This window comes from Tamandua tetradactyla, chromosome 17 (genome assembly GCF_023851605.1).
Source record: "Tamandua tetradactyla isolate mTamTet1 chromosome 17, mTamTet1.pri, whole genome shotgun sequence".
Classification (NCBI taxonomy): domain Eukaryota; kingdom Metazoa; phylum Chordata; class Mammalia; order Pilosa; family Myrmecophagidae; genus Tamandua; species Tamandua tetradactyla.
The window spans coordinates 67,177,948-67,198,250 of record NC_135343.1 but is presented as its reverse complement, the minus strand read 5'-3'; the positions used below and the strand labels follow the sequence as shown (position 1 = coordinate 67,198,250).

Sequence of the window (20,303 nt, the reverse complement as noted above, 5' to 3'; positions counted from 1 at the left end):
CCATCTGAGTGTGGGTTCAGTCAGCCTTCAGGCATGAGGGAAGTGTTCTGGCAGGAAAATATACAGAGTCTTGCACCACTCGGAAATTCAGCAATGAAATCTTTGGTGTAAGTCCAACACATTGCTATCTCGACCTGGTGGTGACAATCTCATTATCAAGATCGTATTTTCAGTTTTGCTGTTGAGAACGCAAAACCAGGAGTCAGAAGGCAGCATGAAAGCACTGATTAAGGGTCTGGTGAATAAAACAATACGAACTTGAAAATTGTTTTCCATTTTGTATCCCAAAACACTCTTTCAAATTTTTATTAAATTAGGGCATTTATTCAGTCAACTAGGCTACTTTTGTACTGGTTTCTTAAGTTTTTAAATGCTTTTTGGGTCAGAATTTTAGTAGCATAATCCCGATAATTTGCAGAAGCAGTGAATAAAGTCTAAGTATTATTATAAGGTCATCCACTAATTCATTTGATAATTAAGTCCTTTTATTCAAAGTGCATCAGCAGTATTCAAATTTTACAGATCAGAATAAAACCCCCAAGATCAAACTGGTTAAGTAATTTGACTGAGCTCACCCAGATGTGGCTGAGGTTGAAACCATTCTTGTTGAGCCAAGTTTAAGACTTTCTAGTTTAAATATCAACTAAAAAAGAGAAACTGCAGTGGCGAAGCCTTCCGTCTTAGAATTATAACTTGGTATTTAAACAAGACAAGACAGTCTAATCTCCTTAAGGCCTCTTATTCGTAAAGAACTAAACCATTTCTAGATCTTTCTCATTTCATATCTGTCACTTTGGGTTTCTAACTAGTCCAACACCACCCAACATAGAAGTATGTAGTTTATAGAAACTGAAGTCGGAATGCTAAAAGCATTATTATTACTATTATTATTATTATTATTACTTCGAATAAGTAAAACAAAAGAAAAAATTTTGAGCAGCCATGAATTTCTCCCAAATTAATCAGAAAGTTTCCAGGGTCTGCTGGTGACTCTTTGGCATATACCCTCTTTTTAAATCTTCTCATAGCTATTCTTAATTTTCAAAATTGATCAGATAGAATCCAATCTAATTTGTTCATTTTTTTTTCTGATTTGGGGGTTTCAATTGTGAGATTTTGCATATCCCTATTTATGATCTCCTCTGATGTTTCCACTAAAAAAACCCAACAACATTTATTGCCAGAATAAGAGCCAGCTGCTTGCATTTGGAAAGTGACATTTAAATATTTCCTAACTTAGAGGCTTTCATATGTGGTTTATTTATTTGTCTTGGCCAGTTTCATGGTTCAGTACAAGATATAAATGTTTTAACATGTTCCCGAGCTGGCTGTAACAGGTCTTACTGTAAATCCATATCAAAATCGAGGGAATCTTTTTTCTTCACATTGAATATAAAAATTTAAGTGAGGTCAATGGGAAATTTACCAAATGAAGGAGCAGGGGAAAAATTATTTCTTTCCCATTTCATCAGGGAGTATATCCAATGCCACTTCACTTCAGTTTTCCCTTAAGTAAATGTTTTTAGAGTCTTCAGTGGATAGGAACAGAGGCAGTGTGGCTTTCCCAGTTCTGGTTTATGGTTTGGGAGATCACTATTGGACTCAGTTCACCCAACAACTTACTATATTATCTTGGCAAATCACAAAATGTTTTTTATCCTTCTTTTTCACATTCTAAACTCTAGGGATGCTCAGAACTCTTTCCCTCCATCCTCCTTTTATACTTTCACCCAATTTTCCCTTCCAATAAACAGAAGAAACTGGTGTATATTCAAGGACATGCTGGAATTAATCAAGAATTTATACTTCTAAAATTGAACTTGCAATCTACCTCACCTTCCTCCTAAGAAAATCTTGCTTCCTTGATGATCTGCTTTATCTCAATGGCTGACACCCCATGCTTCCACTGGCTCAGGCCCAAGCTCTCCATTTATGTTCTACTCTTCCTTGTCTCACATATCCAACATGCAGCCATCAGGTCGTCCTATTGGCTTCATTTTCAAGATATATTCTACCTCCAACTACTCCTCACCACCACCACTACCATCATCTCTTGCTTGGTTTTTAATTGTGGTCCCTTCTTCCACCTTTGTCCTCTTTAGGGGCAATACAGAGGCTAAGTCAAAGCACGTAGATCCTCCAGGGTCTTTCTATCTCATTCAGAATAAAAGTCAAACCCATGCAGTAGCTACAAAGGTCACAGGATCTGACCCCACTTTACCTCTCTGAGTTTGTCTTCCATGACCCCGCACCCTGCCACACCAGCCTTTATAGTGTTCCATCAGACACTCCTACCTTAGGGTCTCTGCACTGGCTGTTCCTTCTATCTGGAAATTCCTCCAGTTACCCACAGGGTTGGCTCTCTCACTTTCTCAAAATCGATGCTTAGATCACACCTTCCCAATGAGGCTTAGCTGACTATTTAATTTTAACTTGCAATGTCCCCAATGAGATTTAGTTGATCACTTAAATTTAATTTGTAATGTTCCCCTACCCTGTTCCCTATAAACTTACCTCATTATAATCTTTTTCTAGAGTAATCATTACCTTCCAACATTATATTTATGTCTTACATTTATTTTTATTTTCTATTTACCCCCACTAGACTATAACTTCAGAACTTTTTGTCAGTTTTGCCACTGATATAGCTCTTGTGCTGTGCCAATTTGAAACTGTCATGTACCCCAGAAAAGCCATGCTCTTTAATCTTCCTTCAATATTGCTGGGTGGGACCTGTCTGATTGTTTCCATGGTGATATGATCCACCCATAATTGAAACTTTTAACTAAATGGTTTCCATGGAGATGTGTCTACACCCATTCAAGGTGCGGTCACTTGCCAAAGCCCTTTAAGAGGAACCATTTCGGGAAAAAAACTTTAGATCCCATAGAACTAAAGAAGTCCACACAGCCAGAGCCTTTGGAGATGCTGAAGGAAAATGCCCATGGGGAAGCTTTATGAAATGAGGGAAAAAAGTCAGCAGATGTCACCATGTGCCCTCCTGGCTGAAAGAGGAAGCCCGAACTTCATTGGCCCTCTCTTTTGGAGTCAAATTATTTTTCTCTGGATGTCTTAATTTGGACATTTTCATGGTCTTAGAACTGTTAACCTGCAATTTAATAAATTCCCTTTTCACAAAGCATTCCATTTCTGGTATATTGTATTCCTGTAGCTTACAAACGAAAACACATGCCTAGAACAGTGCCTGGCACAAAGGAGGTACTTATAAAGATTTGTTAAATGAACCAGTACAACTACTGGGGAGTAGAACTTTTGGTGTGAAAAAGAAAGATTTTTATATATGGATTGTAACAGGTACAATATTCCCTTCTACTGTGCTTTAATATCACTCTTCAAAATCTGCCTTTCTCTTTAGCTCATGATAAAGGAAGAACTCAATCAATCTTGAAAGAACCCATGGGAATGTCCTAGGGCCCAAAAGAGGGTGAACATAGAGCCACAAGGAGCTCTGTGGACTGGATGGTCCAGAGAGAGAAAAGGGGATACTGGCCACATGAAAAAGAGACAATAGTCCTAAATGTTTGTGTATGTGAAATTACTAAATTCCACTAAATCTCTTGAAGACTATAATTCTGTAATCATTACATGGTCTCTCCCCTACTATTTCCACAGAATCTAATTCAGTGACCTCTACTTGATATCCTTTATTTAGTTCATGTACTTCTTCATTTATCTTGAGGCTAGTGTGGCCTTTATTTTCCCAGCTTTAGAATCAGTTTTGTTATTTTTAAGTGAATTCTAAAATTTACATGGAAAAACTACCCAGATAGCCAAAACAATATTAAAAAATAAGAACAAAGTTGGAGTACACAATCTGACTTAAAGACATACTATAAAGCTACAATAATGAAATATCACCAATAATTTTTTAAAAAATGATAACCTGGGCTTTATCAAAATTAAGAGTTTTTAGTCTTCATTAGACATCATTTTAAAAAATGAATAGGCCTAACCACAGAATCAAAAAATGTTCTCAGTTATATCTGACAAAAGACTTGTATCTAGAATTCATAAATAACTTTACTTAAAAGATAAAATATCCCCCCACATACACACAGGAAAAGAGTTAAACTGAGATTTCATAGAAGAAGAAACACCAATGATCAATAAGCATGTGAAGAAGATGTTCAAAGTTATTAGTCTTTAGAGAAATGCAATTTAAAACTATAACAAGATCCAACTTCATGGTTAATATTAAAAAAACTGACCATATCAAGTATTGGTAAGGATGTGGAACTCCCATACATTGCTAGCGGAAATGTTAAATGATACAGTGACTTTGGAAAACAGTTTGGCAGTTTTTTATAAAGCTGAGCATATATCATATAACCCATGAATTTCTCTCCTGGAGATTTACCCAAAAGAACTAAAAACTTATGCCATAAAAAATCTTGTACATGAATGTTCATATCAGCTTGATTCTTAATGGCCAAATACTAGAAACAATACCTATGGCCATCAACATGTGGGCAAACTGTTTTATTTTCATAAAATGGAACACTATGCAGCAAAAAAGAGAAAAAAAGAAAAAGAAAAAAAGGAACTACAGAATGATGTAATATGAATGAATCTTACCAACATTATGTCAAGTGAAACCAGTCAGGTATAAGAGTGCAGACAGTATGGTCATATTTTTATAATATCCTAGAACCACAAAGATAATGTGTGATTATCTCGGATAGAAGATGAAGGTGTGAATTAACCATAAAAAAGCATGAGAGAACTATAAGGTATGATACCTTAATTGAGATGATGGTTTATAAGGTATACATTTGTCAAAACATATTAAACTTTATACTTAAAATGTGTGCATTTTTTGCATATAAATTATATATCAATCAGTTGGTAAACAAAACAAAATTATAGGACATCTGCTTTGGCTGAACAATTCTCCTCCTAGGTATTTACCCTAGAGGATTAAAAATGAATGGCTGGACTTCCGGAGAAGATGGCGGCTTAATAAGATGCGCGGGTCTTAGTTCCTCCTCCAGAACAGCTACTAAAGAAACAGAAACAGTACAGAACAGCTCCCGGAGCCACGACAGAGAACAGAAACACAGCGTACCCCGTTCTGGAACAGCTGAACCGGCTAAGAGAATCTGTTGCGGTGAGGTCCCCAAGAGGCGAGCGCTTCCCCGGGCCATGGCGGCTGGTGGCCAGAGCCCCTCCCTCCCTCCTTCCCGGGCCGGCTGGGAGCTTTGGATCAGTACCGCTCCAAGCCGCAGCGGCCGGCACCCCCCCCTTTGGATCGGAGGTCCCCCAAGCCATGGAGGCCGGCAACCGGAGCCCCTTCCACACACGTGTCTTCCTGGGCCGGCTGGGAACTTTGGATTGGCACACCCCCAAGCCACGGTGGCCGGCGCCCACCACCACGCACGGCTTCCCGGGCCGGCTGGGAGCTTTGGATCAGCACTCCGCCAAACCACGGCGGCCGGCACCGCCACCCTAAGCGCGGGTTCCCGGGCCAGCTGGGAGCTTTGGATCGGCACCCCCTCAAGCTGCGGCGGCCGGCAACCCCCCCACGCACGGCTTCCCGGGCCAGATGGGAGATTTGGATCGGAGGTCCCCCAAGCCGCGGCGGTCGGCATCGCCCCCCCACGTGGCTTCCCGGGCCGGCTGGGAGATTTGGATCAGCACCCCCCAAAGCCACGGCGGCCGGTGCCCCTCCACGCGCGGCTTCCCGGGCTGGCTGGAAGCTTTGGATCGGAACTCCCCCAAGCCGCGGTGGCTGGTGCCCCCCCACGCGCGGCTTCCCGGGATGGCTGGGAGATTTGGATCAGCACTCCCCCAGGCTGCGTCAGCTGGCGACCCTCCCCCACAGCGAGAGTCTTCCAAAGTTAAAGGAGCCACAGCATCTTTTACTGGTGGGACCCGCAGACAGACAAGCACCACGCACTGGGCAGGATAAGAAAAACAGAGCCCAGAGACTTCACAGGAAAGTGTTTCAACCTGCTAGGTCCCACACCCAGGGAAATCTGATTAAATGCCCAGACGCCAGCAAAAAATAACGATCACACCAGGAAAATTGAAGATATGGCCCAGTCAAAGGAACAAACCAATAGCTCAAATGAGATACAGGAGCTGAGACAACTAATTTTGAATATATGAACAGAAATGGAAAACCTCTTCAAAAACCAAATCAATAAATTGAGGGAGGACATGAAGAAGGCATAGGCTGAAAAAAAGAAGAAATGGAAAGTCTGAAAAAACAAATCACAGAACTTATGGGAGTGAAGGACAAAGTAGAAAAGATGGAAAAAACAATGGAAACCTACAATGGTAAATTTAAAGAGACAGAGGCTAGAATTAGTGAACTGGAGGATGGAATCTGAATTCCAAAAAGAAACAGAAACTATAGAGAAAAGAATGGAAATATTTGAGCAGGGGATCAGGGAATTGAATGATAATATGAAGCACACAAATATACGTTTTGTGGGCGTCCCAGAAAGAGAAGAGAAGGGAAAAGGAGGAGAAAAACTAATGGAAGAAATTATCACTGAAAATTCCCCAACTCTTATGAAAGACCTAAAATTACAGATCCAAAAACTGCAGCGCACCTCAAAGAGATTAGACCCAAATAGGCATTCTCCAAGACACTTACTAGTTAGAATGTCAGAGGTCAAAGAGAAAGAGGGGATCTTGAAAGCAGCAAGAGAAAAACAATCCATCACATACAAGGGAAACCCAATAAGACTATGTGTAGATTTCTCAGCAGAAACCATGGAAGCTAGAAGACAGTGGGATGATATATTTAAATTACTAAAAGAGAAAAACTGCCAACCAAGACTCCTATATCCAGCAAAATTGTCCTTCAAAAATGAGGGAGAAATTAAAACATTTTCAGACAAAAAGTCACGGAGAGAATTTGTGACCAAGAGACCAGCTCTGCAAGAAATACTAATGGGAGCACTAGAGTCAGATACGAAAAGACAGAAGAGATGGGTATGGAGAAGAGTGTAGAAAGAAGGGAAATCAGATATGATATATATAATACAAAAGGCAAAATGGTAGAGGAAAATATTATCCAAACAGTAATAACACTAAATGTTAATGGACTGAATTCCCCAATCAAAACACATAGACTGGCAGAATGGATTAAAAAACAGGATCCTTCTATATGCTGTCTACAGGAAACACATCTTAGACCCAAAGATAAGCATAGGTTGAAAGTGAAAGGTTGGGAAAAGATATTTCATGCAAATAACAACCAGAAAAGAGCAGGAGTTGCTATACTAATATCCAACAAATTAGACTTCAAATGTAAAACAGTTAAAAGAGACAAAGAAGGATACTATCTACTAATAAAAGGAACAATTAAACAAGACGACATAACAATCATAAATATTTATGCACCGAACCAGAATGCCCTAAAATACATGAGGAATACACTGCAATCACTGAAAAGGGAAATAGACACATCTACCATAATAGTTGGAGACTTCAATTCACCACTCTCATCAATGGACAGAACATCTAGACAGAGGATCAATAAAGAGATAGAGAATTTGAATATTACAATAAATGAGCTAGACTTAACAGACATTTATAGGACATTACACCCCACAACAGCAGGATACACCTTTTTCTCAAGTGCTCATGGATCATTCTCAAAGATAGACCATATGCTGGGTCACAAAGCAAGTCTTAACAAATTTAAAAAGATTGAAATCATACACGACACTTTCTCGGATCATAAAGGAATGAAGTTGGAAATCAATAATAGGCAGAGTGCCAGAAAATTCACAAATACGTGGAGGCTCAACAACACACTCTTAAACAACCAGTGGGTAAAGGAAGAAATTACAAGAGAAATTGGTAAATATCTCGAGGTGAATTAAAATGAAAACACAACATATCAAAACCTATGGGACACAGCCAAGGCAGTGCTAAGAGGGAAATTTATTGCCCTAAATCCCTATATCAGAAAAGAAGAAAAGGCAAAAATTCAGGAATTAACTGTCCACTTGGAAGAACTGGAGAAAGAACAGCAAACAAATCCCAAAGTAAGCAAAAGGAAAGAAATAACAAAGATTAGAGCAGAAATAAATGAAATTGAGAACATGAAAACAATAGAGAAAATCAATAAGACCAGAAGTTGGTTCTATGAGAAAATCAATAAGATTGATGGGCCCTTAGCAAGATTGACAAAAAGAAGAAGAGAGAGGATGCAAATAAATAAGATTAGAAATGGAAGAGGAGACATAATCCCTGACCTCACAGAAATAAAGGAGGTAATAACAGGATACTCTGAACAACTTTACACTAATAAATACAACAATTTAGATGAAATGGACGGGTTCCTGGAAAGGCATGAACAACCAACTTTGACTCAAGAAGAAATAGATAACCTCAACAAACCAATAACAAGTAAAGAAATTGAATCAGTCATTCAAAAGCTTCCGAAAAAGAAAAGTCCAGGACCAGACGGCTTCACATGTGAATTCTACCAAACATTCCAGAAAGAATTAATACCAACTCTGCTCAAACTCTTCAAAAAAATCAAAGTGGAGGGAAAGCTACCTAATTTATTCTATGAAGCTAACATCACCCTCACACCAAAACCAGGCAAAGATATTACAAAAAGAGAAAACTACAGACCAATCTCTCTAATGAATATAGATGCAAAAATCCTCAACAAAATTCCATCGAATCAAATACAGCAACACATTAAAAGAATTATACATCATGACCAAGTAGGATTCATCCCAGTATGCAAGGATGGTTCAACATAAGAAAATCAATTAATGTAATACACCATATCAACAAATCAAAGCAGAAAAATCACACGATCATCTCAATTGATGCAGAGAAGGCATTTGACAAGATTCAACATCCTTTCCTGTTGAAAACACTTCAAAAGATAGGAATACAAGGGAACTTCCTTAAAATGATAGAGGGAATATATGAAAAACCCACAGCTAATATCTTCCTCAATGGGGAAAAATTGAAAACTTTCCCCCTAAGATCAGGAACAAGACAAGGATGTCCATTATCACCACTATTATTCAACATCGTGTTGGAGGTTCTAGCCAGAGCAATTAGACAAGAAAAAGAAATACACAGCATCAAAATTGAAAAGGAAGAAGTAAAACTATCACTGTTTGCAGATGATATGATACTATACGTCGAAAACCCGCAAAAATCCACAACAAAAATATTAGAGCTAATAAATGAGTACAGCAAAGTAGCAGGTTACAAGATCAACATTCAAAAATCTGTAGCATTTCTATACACTAGCAATGAACAAGCTGAGAGGGAAATCAAGAAACAAATTCCATTCACAATTGCAACTAAAAGAATAAAATACCTAGGAATAAATTTAACTAAAGAGACAAAAAGCCTATACAAAGAAAACTACAAAAAACTGTTAAATCACAGAAGACCTAAATAGATGGAAGGGCATACCGTGTTCATGGATTAGAAGACTAAATATAGTTAAGATGTCAATCCTACCTAAATTGATTTACAGATTCAATGCAATACCAATCAAAATCCCAACAACTTATTTTTCAGAAATAGAAAAACCAATAAGCAAATTTATCTGGAAGGACAGGGTGCCCCAAATTGCTAAAAGTATCTTGAGGAAACAAAACGAAGCTGGAGGTCTCACGCTGCCTGACTTTAAGGCATATTATGAAGCCACAGTGGTCAAAACAGCATAGTATTGGCATAAAGATAGATATATCAACCAATGGAATCGAATAGAGTGCTCAGATATAGACCCTCTCATCTATGGACATTTGATCTTTGATAAGGCAGTCAAGCCAACTCACCTGGGACACAACAGTCTCTTCAATAAATGGTGCCTAGAGAACTGGCTATCCATATGCAAAAGAACGAAAGAGAACCTGTATCTCACACCCTATGCAAAAGTTAACTCAAAATGGATCAAAGATCTAAACATTAGGTCTAAGATCATAAAACAGTTACAGGAAAATGTAGGGAGATATCTTATGAAACTTACAATTGGAGGCGGTTTTATGGACCTTACACCTAAAGCAAGAGCACTGAAGAAAGAAATAAATAAATGGGAGCTCCTCAAAATTACACACTTTTGTGCATCAAAGAACTTCATCAAGAAAGTAGAAAGACAGCCTACACAATGGGAGACAATATTTGTAAACGACATATCGGATAAAGGTCTAGTATCCAGAATTTATAAAGAGATTGTTCAACTCAACAACAAAAAGACAGCCAACCCAATTACAAAATGGGAAAAAGACTTGAACAGACACCTCTCAGAAGAGGAAATACAAATGGCCAAAAGACACATGAAGAGATGCTCAATGTCCCTGGCCATTAGAGAAATGCAAATCAAAACCACAATGAGATATCACCTCACACCCACCAGAATGGCCATTATCAACAAAACAGAAAATGACAAGTGCTGGAGAGGATGCGGAGAAAGAGGCACACTTATCCATTGTTGGTGGGAATGTCAAATGGTGCAACCACTGTGGAAGGCAGTTTGGCGGTTCCTCAAAAAACTGAATATAGAATTGCCATACGACCCAGCAATACCATTGCTAGGTATCTACTCAAAGGACTTAAGGGCAAAGACACAAACGGACATTTGCACACCAATGTTTATAGCAGCGTTATTTACAATTGCAAAGAGATGGAAACAGCCAAAATCTCCATCAACAGAAGAGTGGCTAAACAAACTGTGGTATATACATACGATGGAATATTATGCAGCTTTAAGACAGAATAAACTTATGAAGCATGTAATAACATGGATGGACCTAAAGAACATTATGCTGAGTGGGACTAGCCAAAAACTAAAGGACAAATACTATATGGTCCCACTGATGTGAACCGACATTAGAGAATAAACTTGGAATATGTCATTGGTAACAGAGACCATCAGGAGTTAGAAACAGGGTAAGACAATGGGTAATTGGAGCTGAAGGGCTACAGGCTGTGCAACAAAACTAGATACAAAAACTCAAAAATGGACAGCACAATACTACCTAACTGTAATGTAATTATGTTAAAACACTGAATGAAGCTGCATCTGAGCTATAGTTTTTGTTTGTTTGTATTTTTTGTTTTTTTCCTTTTTTTATATTTTTTTTATTTTTTATTTTTATTATTATTTTTATTTTTTTCTCTATATTATCATTCTATATCTTTTTCTGTTGTTTTGCTAGTTCTTTTCCTAAATCGATGCAAATATACTAAGAAATGATGATCACACATCTATGTGATGATATTAAGAATTACTGATTGCATATGTAGAATGGAATGATTTCTAAATATTGTGTTAATTTTTTTTAATTAATAAAAAAATAAAAAATAAAATAATGGCCACAAAATACTTATAAAAGAATGTTCATAAAATATCCAATCATAATACTCTAAAAATGTAAAAAAATCCATACGTCCATCAGCAGGAAGATGGATAATGGAAAGGGAATGAAAAGGTAATCAGAAATATGAAGGAAATAGCTATTGATACAACAACATGGGTGAATCCCAAAAATGTCATGCTCTATAAGTCTGAGTTCTTTCTTCAAAGTAAACAAAAATAACATTGTCTATTCCCCCCTGCAATGTATGCAAAGCAAAAGAAACCAATTCAGGAGAGACTGCACTGCATGATTACTCTTCTATGAAGTTCAGCTATAGTGGTGGAAGGGGGAAAGTACGTGTGAGGGTTGTGGGTTGGTAGGGGTTGGATATTTGCATAGTGATTACAAAGCTCATTGAGCTGAACACTTGAGGTCTGTGTTTTCAATTATATGTTAATTATTTCTCAAAGAAAGTCAATAAAATAAAGTCAGAATTTGTTCACATACGTAATAGAAATATCATTGTACTGAAGTCAAGTGGCCCAAATTTATCACTGGGATCTGTTATACCACAAAAATTATCCACTGGGGCCTTGCCCACATTTTATCATCAAGCTTCTTGCAATAACAAATTGTCTCTGTAAGGACACAATGATATTTTTGAAAATCTTTCCAAGAGCACTGGAACAAGTTGTCTTCTGAATATAGTTCAGTAAACTTTTCACCCTCAAAATGTTCAGATAATTTTCCCTTCTGAATTTATTTCAGTTTTGCTTCTTCAGATTAAGGGAAATCAGCCAGGCCTGTTTCCCGAAGCTTGGGCAAGAGTAGGGATGATGATCATTATCTTTAACAGCAACAGTATATTGGCACTGGGCAGTTGGGAGGATGACAGCCACTTCCAGGGAGTCGGCATCCAACCCTGTCATTTAGAGACTGTGAAGAGGTCCCAGAGAAGGGCTAGGGAAGGGATTTGGAGGCCCTGAGGCAGCAGTTATTGAGCTACCGAGAAGGAAGTATTTTTGAATTTGACAACTAGCATGGACACACATACCAACTCTGCCTCTACTGGGTTTGTAGCAGCCAAGCACTGAATGCAAGTCCCAGCACGGTCCTCCTCTGTGCCAGTCGCTGATGCAGATGGTGCAGGGGTAGCAATGCACCAGTCAGAGCACAGGGAGACAAGACTACTGCCTGATGGACCTTACAGACTAGTGAAGAAGGACAACAAGCAACTGAAATATGTAAAAAAAAAAAAAAAAATACAAAGGATTTTAGATGGTGATGTGTTTAGGGAGAAAAATATCAGGGAAGGGAAACAAGGAATGATGGAGAAGTGTCATTTCATGTAAGACAACCAGAGGGCCAACTAGGAAGGTGGTTTTGCGTTAATACCCAAAGCCCAGTCCAGGCAGAAGGAGTGGGCATGGTGGAGGCTCTGGTGCAAATTGGTTCTTGGTGGGTTTGAGAAGTGACAGGGAGGCCAGGTGGCTCAAGTAGACTAAGAAAGGGCTGAGCTGTGGGAGAGAAGTCAGAGCCACCTTGCAAATCATCTCAAGCACTTCAGATTTTCACCACTGGAGGGGTTCAAGCCTAGGAACGATGTGACCCAATTCAATGTATTAACAAAAACATTCTGTTGTTTAAAACACCCTTAAGAGAGGCAAGTGATGAAGAGGAGAAATGAGTTAGGAGGAGGATATGATCATCCAGGTGAAAGAGGGGAGGTGGCTTGGACCAGGCTGTGGAAGTGGAAATGGTGAGTTAATGTTAGATTTTGGACATATTTTGAGAGAGAAACTGATGAGGATTTCTTGATGGATAGGATCTGGGGTATGAAGAACAGGCAAAGGTGACTCCAAGTGGACAAATGGGACTGTCATTTACTGAGACAGGAAAAACTGCAGGTGGAACAGGTTTTCAGATAAGAGTAGATCAATTTCAAAAATGTTAAGCGTGACAAGTATATTAGACATACAACTAGAGATGCCAAGTTATCTCCTCTCCTTGGCTGTGGTCACCATACCAAAAGATTAAATGAACAGCAAGGGAATGATGGTAGAATCGGCTAAATTCTATACAATCTTCATGTGGGATATTTGCTTGTGAAGTTCAGAAGACACATTTGGATTTAGAGATATAAATCTGGGATATGCCAATATATAGAGATCTTTGAAAGAATGAATTCAGATAGACCATAAGGGTAGAATACAGCAACTTTGATTCTCACTGTAAAACTTCACCTTACCTTAAAACAAAATTTTAGATTTCCGTTCATCAAGCTGTGCAGAAGTGTTTAAAGTTTTGAGTTTATGATCCAGGCAAGCTTCCCTGTCACCTCCACTTAAAACTAACACTAGAATAAATAAACATCATAGCACTACAATGTGGCTTTGAAGTGTGGAACGTGATTGTGTGTGTGTATCTGTGTGTATACTCTTCATTTTTTCTTTCTGGAGCAAAAGAAAATAATGCAGAACAAAACCTGACTCACTGATATTTCATCAGATACTTTTACTTTGGAAAAACTTCCCTCTTACAGTTAATGTACAAAAGGGTAACAGAGACAGAAGAAAGAGAAAAGAAAATGAAAGGAAAAAGAAAAAAGAAAAGGAGGGAGAGAGAAAAACAGATAACCAACTAGAATCCATTAAACCTCTAAGGGCAGAAATTCTGCTTTATACACCTAGCATGGTAGCTTATTCTTAGAATGTCATTGATAAATATTTGTTAATTATGAAAACACAACCTGTAAGTCCACACCCACATAGACCATACATTTAATGAGAGAATAAAATGGTCTATGTGGTATTCTCTCATTAAATGTATTTATAAGTGTAAAAGGCTAATGTTGGACACTAACTCTTTTCTTCTACCTCATTGCACCTTCCATTCCTTTTCAACTGTTTTTCTGCATGACTGTTTAATTGTTATACTCATTAACAATATCTGTACAAAAGAAATAAAACAGCAATTGATCACTCAAAGCATATCTGTTAAAAGAAAGTTCTATGATAGCTAGCTGTGGTAGTGGGTACTCGTCACTAGCAAAGGGAAAGGAGATTATATATAAACACAGTGATTATATAATACTGTGTTTCCAAAATGGATTCTATGAAAAACAGAATCTATGGGCTATTAATAGGTTCTTCAGTTCAAAAAAAAAGTTGAAGGTAAATAATGGGGTGGGGACAAGAGTTAAGAGGAGGTTTAGATCTCCCATTTGGTGAGAGTGTGTTTATTGGTTTTCAGTCTCTTGGGAACAATGAAATTATCTACAATTGAAAATGTTGATAGACTGTGGACTTTGGGCCCTATACATGATGCCGATGAATGCAGGTGGCTGAAAGAAGCACTAACAGAGAAGTAGAATGGTAAACAATGGTGTATACTTATGAACAAAGACTGTGTTGCCACAAAAAGGAACAATGTCCTGAGAATGTAACGATGTGAATGAACATCTCAGACATTTGGTAAGACAAAATAAGCCAGAAACAAAAAAACAGCAATGGTATGGTCACCTTTAGAAAATGCTTATAAGAAAACAGAGGCCTAGATTGTCAGCTTTAGAGCAGGCACATTAAGTTCAGAGTGGTGATTATTATTTCTGGATTTCTAGAGGTGGTTTTATATGTATATAACCTGATATTTAGAGATAAGAACGAAGCTGAACAGGTTGGGTTTAAAGTAATTCAACACATAGGGGTAGGGAAGACAGTGTCTCTATTTTAGAACCACACATACTCTTTGAGACCAATGGAAGAAAGGTTTATTTGATCTGGAACTGAAATTTTCTGTAGAGCATAATCTAATTCAACCTATCTGTATAGCTCATTTGAACAGCTGAAACACAGAGCACAGAATGAGAAAGAGGTCCTTTAGTCCTGTATAGATTGTTGCAATGCCTGGAAACATCCTAGAGTATATTAACCAGATAATCAAAAAGTATTGGCAAAGTCCCCTGAGGAAGGGGAGAAACACTACGGAATTATTAAACTTTACCATCAAGGATTTCCCTGATACTGTGCCAAACTTCAGGGACACTCAAATCAATAGGCCATGCCCTTGATCATGAGGTTTACTCTTGTGAAGCTTATGTAGATAGCAAAGAAGCTTAGACTACCTATAGGCATACCTAAGAGTTACTTCTGGAGGACCTCTGTTGTTGTTCAGATGTGGCTTCAGTCCCTTTAAGCTCAACTCTGCAAGTGAAATCATTGCCCTCCCTCCTACATGGGACATGATATCCAGGGGTGAAAGTCTTCCTGGAGACCTGGGAGAGAACTCCTGGAGGTGAATTCAGACCTGGCACCATGGGATCAATTACATCTTGACCAAATGGGGGAAAAGAAGTGTAACTAATAAAGTATCAGTGGCAGAGAGAGCTCAAATAGAGTCGAGAGGCTACTCTGGAGGTTGCTCTTACTCAAGCTTCAGGTAGAACCTGCTACCTATCATAACCTGCCAACCCCCAACCAGGACCATTCCAGCCAATCCTAAAGAACACCTAGGGCAATGTATAAGATTCCACAAGTGTTCCAGGCACTAGAGTAACTTGCCAGAAACCTACAACCTCCAGATGGGGCCCTAGTCCAGATCAGTTCTGAAACCTAGCCCAGCCTCTTCAGAACATCAGATAGTTTCATCTCCCTACCCCATATTAATTAAAGACCCTTCCAATATCAACAATTTAGAATTGCCATAGCTCAAGCAACCCCAATGAGAGGTATGGAAAGATCAAAGGTGTTGGTGGAATTATACATAGAAGATAGGGCTTAACAAATGAATATGAATGCTGAATCATTACATTGATATCTCTTTTAGTCTCCAGTATTTTAGAACAGCTAGAGGTAAAAACCTAAAATTGTGATATTGTAACCCATCTCAAAGTCTGAAATATGTTCTACAAGTAACTGTGGTGCTGTGCTTGGAAATTTATAGCTTTTTTGTACAGATGTTATTGTTCACAAAAAAAGAAAGAAAAAAAGGTCAATTGTGATGATAAAAAAGTATTTAAGCCCTCTAGCTTTCCATATTCTAGAGCAGCTAGAAGGAAAAATATGAGGATCGTATGGTAGTCCATGATAAACTCTGAGATCTATCCTGTAACCACTTTTTGAGAAGTGCTTTGAAAACTATTGCTTTTTTATTTCTTTGCTTTGTATATATGTTATACTGTACAATAAAAAAGTTTAAAAAATTGAGCTTATGAAACAATGTTATAAAATGATGTTACATAAAGTAGACAAAGGTATGATGAAATAAAAACAAAAAAATAGTTGAGAAACCCAAAATCAAATAAATTACAATAAATTATGTTCCCAAAGGACTCCTGTGCTGGTTTGAAACTGTCATGTATCCCTAGAAAAGCCTATGTTCTTTTACTCCAAAGAGCGTAGGTTTTGGGGGGCAAACCTATTATTGGGTGTATATTATGATTAGATTATTTGCATAGAAATGTGAACACTCCCCCCCATTCAAGTTGGGTCTTAATCCTCTTAATGAGTCCTTTAAGGCAGAGACATTTTGAAGAGAGTTTAGAGCCAAGAGAATTCCACGAGGCTGAGAGAAAGAAAACACTCCTGGAGAAGTCAAAAGGGCCCACAGAGGCTGAGAGAGCTATTTTAAAACCAACTCAGGAGAGAACACCATCTAATTTCCATTTGCCTTCCCATGTGTCAGACAAACCCCGAAGCCAGCAGCCTTTCCTGAGAGAGGGTATCTTACTCTTGATTCCTTAATTTAGAAATTTTCATGGCCCTAGAACTGCAAGTTTGCAAACTAATAAATGTCTTTTGTAAAAGCCTACCCATTAGCCTTTTTTTGTTTGTTTTGAAATTGCATTCTGGCAGCCTTAGCAAACTGAAACAGCTCCTGAGGTCTTTTAACATGCCAATACTTTCTATCACCAAGAAGATACAACATGCTGAGCTTCCCAAACTGATTTACTTATTTTTAACTAACTATTTTATATTAGAATCCTTTCAGCCTTCCCCTTGCTTTTTTCTTTGTTTTGCAGATAACTTTATAGAATCAGAACCCACTTTGGGAGCCCTTACATTACTTAGTTTCTTTAAGTTTCAATTTCATTAATAATTAGCAAGATTGTGATAGCATTACACTCTTGTTAATAACACCAGTTATCTCCATGTTGCTAAATGCAATTGCCAGGTCTCAGACTTCACTTGAACTTGAACTTTCAGCAACACCCCTCATAGTTGAGCAATTTCTCCATCTTTCTTCAGGATCCTACACTCTCTTGGTTTTCTCCCCACCCCACTGGTTGCTTCTTCTATCTCCTCTTCTCTCAATCATTTTAAGGATTCTTTCCTTGAACCTCTTTTCTACTCTCTCTATATTCACTCTATATATTCACTACCCATGTGATTTCAAACTGTGGTGACAGTTTTAAATACCATCTAAAGGCTGATTACTCCTAAGCTAAACTTGCCATCCAAATTTTTGCCCTGAACTTCAGACTCAGATATCCACCTGCCTTCTTGCCACCTCCACTAATTATATCACAAACATCTTAAAATAAACCTGAGGAAACCACTTTTCCCACCAAAGCCTGTTCTTTAAACAGCCCTTCTCATATTGACTGATAGCAACTTCATCTTCTAGCTGCACAGATTAAAACGCTTGGAGGTGTTCTGTACACTTTTCTTTCTCAGATGTATCACATCCAACACATCAGCAAACAGATCTGCTTTATAAGTATATTCATGTTTCAGCCATGCACTACTTTCTCGCAGCCCTCACTGCTGGCCAGGCACCACCATCTCTTTCTGGAATTATTATAATAGCCTCCAAACTGGTCTTCCTGTTCCTTCCCTTACCTCATACACCCTATTTCAAAGCAGAATCCATTGTGATCCTTTTAAATCATTCTCTGCTCAAATTTCCCTGTTTACCCATCTGAAGTCAGATTCCTGGTAATGGGCTAAAAGACCCTACATAGTTTGCTGCTCCTCACTTCTCTGAATCATGTTCCATTTCTCTCTCCCACCCTTACTTCACCCATGCCCAAATACTTCCTCCTCTTCTTGAACACCCCAGCTTGGCCCCACCTGGGAGCCTTTGGACCAGCTATTTCTTCTCTTTGGGGATTCTCTTCCCCCAGGAATTGTGTGGCTGGCTCCCTCCCTCCCTCCATTCTTTCCACCTTCTCAGAGAGGCTGACCTATCCTGCAGCCAATCCTGTACCTCAGTCTCCCTTATCCTGTTCTATTTTATTTTCACGGCATTTATAACCTCTAATCTACTGAATAATTGGCCTATTCATCATGTATATTTTCTACTTTGTTTACTGATGTATCCCCAGAGTTGGTCCTCAATAAATATTTTTAATAAACTAAATAAATAAATGGTTTATTATTGGAGAAGCATGATGATTAATTTTCTTTCCAGATATATTTTCATAGAATTGAATTCTTTTGTTAATATGAATGTCAGATTTAAATTTGCTCTTATTATGAAGGTGGAAGTAGCAAAAGAATGTGGGTGAATTAACCCTGGATGTAATCCAGAGACCAGAAGTATAGACCATCACTAGAAGATTGAAAGGAGGGGAGGATGAAAATGGCAAAAAATGCAGACACTAAAGAATGGAGAAAATGGAAAAAACAAAAGGAGCCATCTTTAAATTCAACCTCTAATTTACTCCAAAATGTGCCCTGAATGAAAGTGGGAGCCAAATCCATTCAGAAGTAACTTGTTTGGTCACCCTGATTTAAGAAAATCTTAGTTTTTTAGAAAATCTCAATGTAGATCACAGTTTGAAAAAAATTTTCACTTTACCTAGGGGTTAGCTTAATAGGGAATTCCTTTAAGGAGTAATTTCTCATGCCTTTTAAGAGTCGGTTTTTAAGTCAGTAATGATGCTATAAACTTGTCAGGGGATAAAGAAGCTAAAATTTCCAGGAACCACAACTCAAAATAAACTTTAAAAAAAATTGAAAATGAAGATAAAGCATTTTTGAACATCACAACCCAGAATCTATCAGAGCCCTACTCAAGAGGGAAAAAAAAAAAAACCAGCATGAGGAAATGGCAACTAAATGCCCTGATTTATCTCTATGCTCACCTCTCTTTCCTACAGAGTGGCTAAACTCAAGGAAACTTATCTCTCCTGAATATGGGAGTTAAGGGAATCATGATTTTGTTTAGAATTTGAGATTATTGCACAGATGATGAGTTGGAGAGCTTTAGATGCAAGGGTGCAGTAGAGTTCTTTCATGCAAGCTTTCCAACAGAGGGATGGTGATATCTTTTGACCAACTAAGGACCCAGGATGAAGAGGAATTTAGAAAATGCTGATTGGCCCTGGGAAAGGCAGGAAAAGTGAAGAGTGCAGAGAACTGCCAAGTATCCCAGGTGCATCTGCATTGTCCGACCCCTTTTCTCCAGGACGTATGTTTCCATATTGGGCATCTACATTGGGATTGAGAGGGCAGAGAGCCCATCGCTCTGCCCCTTCATCAAAGCCACCTTCAGAAGGTTTCCGAGAGAAGGGGTCAGGAACGTATTGATTCACACTTAGAGTGCACTCACAATGGACACCTGACATCCACACTGAGATCATATTCAAAAAAGTCAAAAGATACACGTTTCCTGCTGGAGAAAATTATAAGGCAAAATAGATACTCAGTACATAAGTCCTTTGGGCTGGCTCTGCCAAGTTTGACCCTATGTGTTTTGTTGGGTGGGCTTCAGATGCCAAGTTTGACCCTATGTGCTCTGTTGGGTGGAAAAGAAAGGAGCTGTCAACCAGAAGGTGAGGGCTGGTACCAGTGGCAACAGTGGCAAACTTACACCAGCATCAACTCCCTAATGTTTCAAGGACTGCACCTACTCCCCACTCCTAACATCCACCTCCATCATTTTTCATTCTATATTTCCTTCTCACAGGAAGCCTCCAATTTTTTTTCCCATCCTTCATACCTCTCTTTCATCCCTTTTGGCCTGAAGCTCCTTTTCTTTTCTCTT

At 38.5% G+C, this 20,303-nt stretch overlaps 1 protein-coding gene across 7 annotated transcripts in view; it reads right to left on the bottom strand.

Moving 5' to 3' along the window:
• Positions 1–20,303, bottom strand: part of IL1RL1 (interleukin 1 receptor like 1) — a 94,285-nt gene that overhangs the window by 20,053 nt on the left and 53,929 nt on the right. The gene's annotated exons all lie outside the window — the stretch shown is intronic.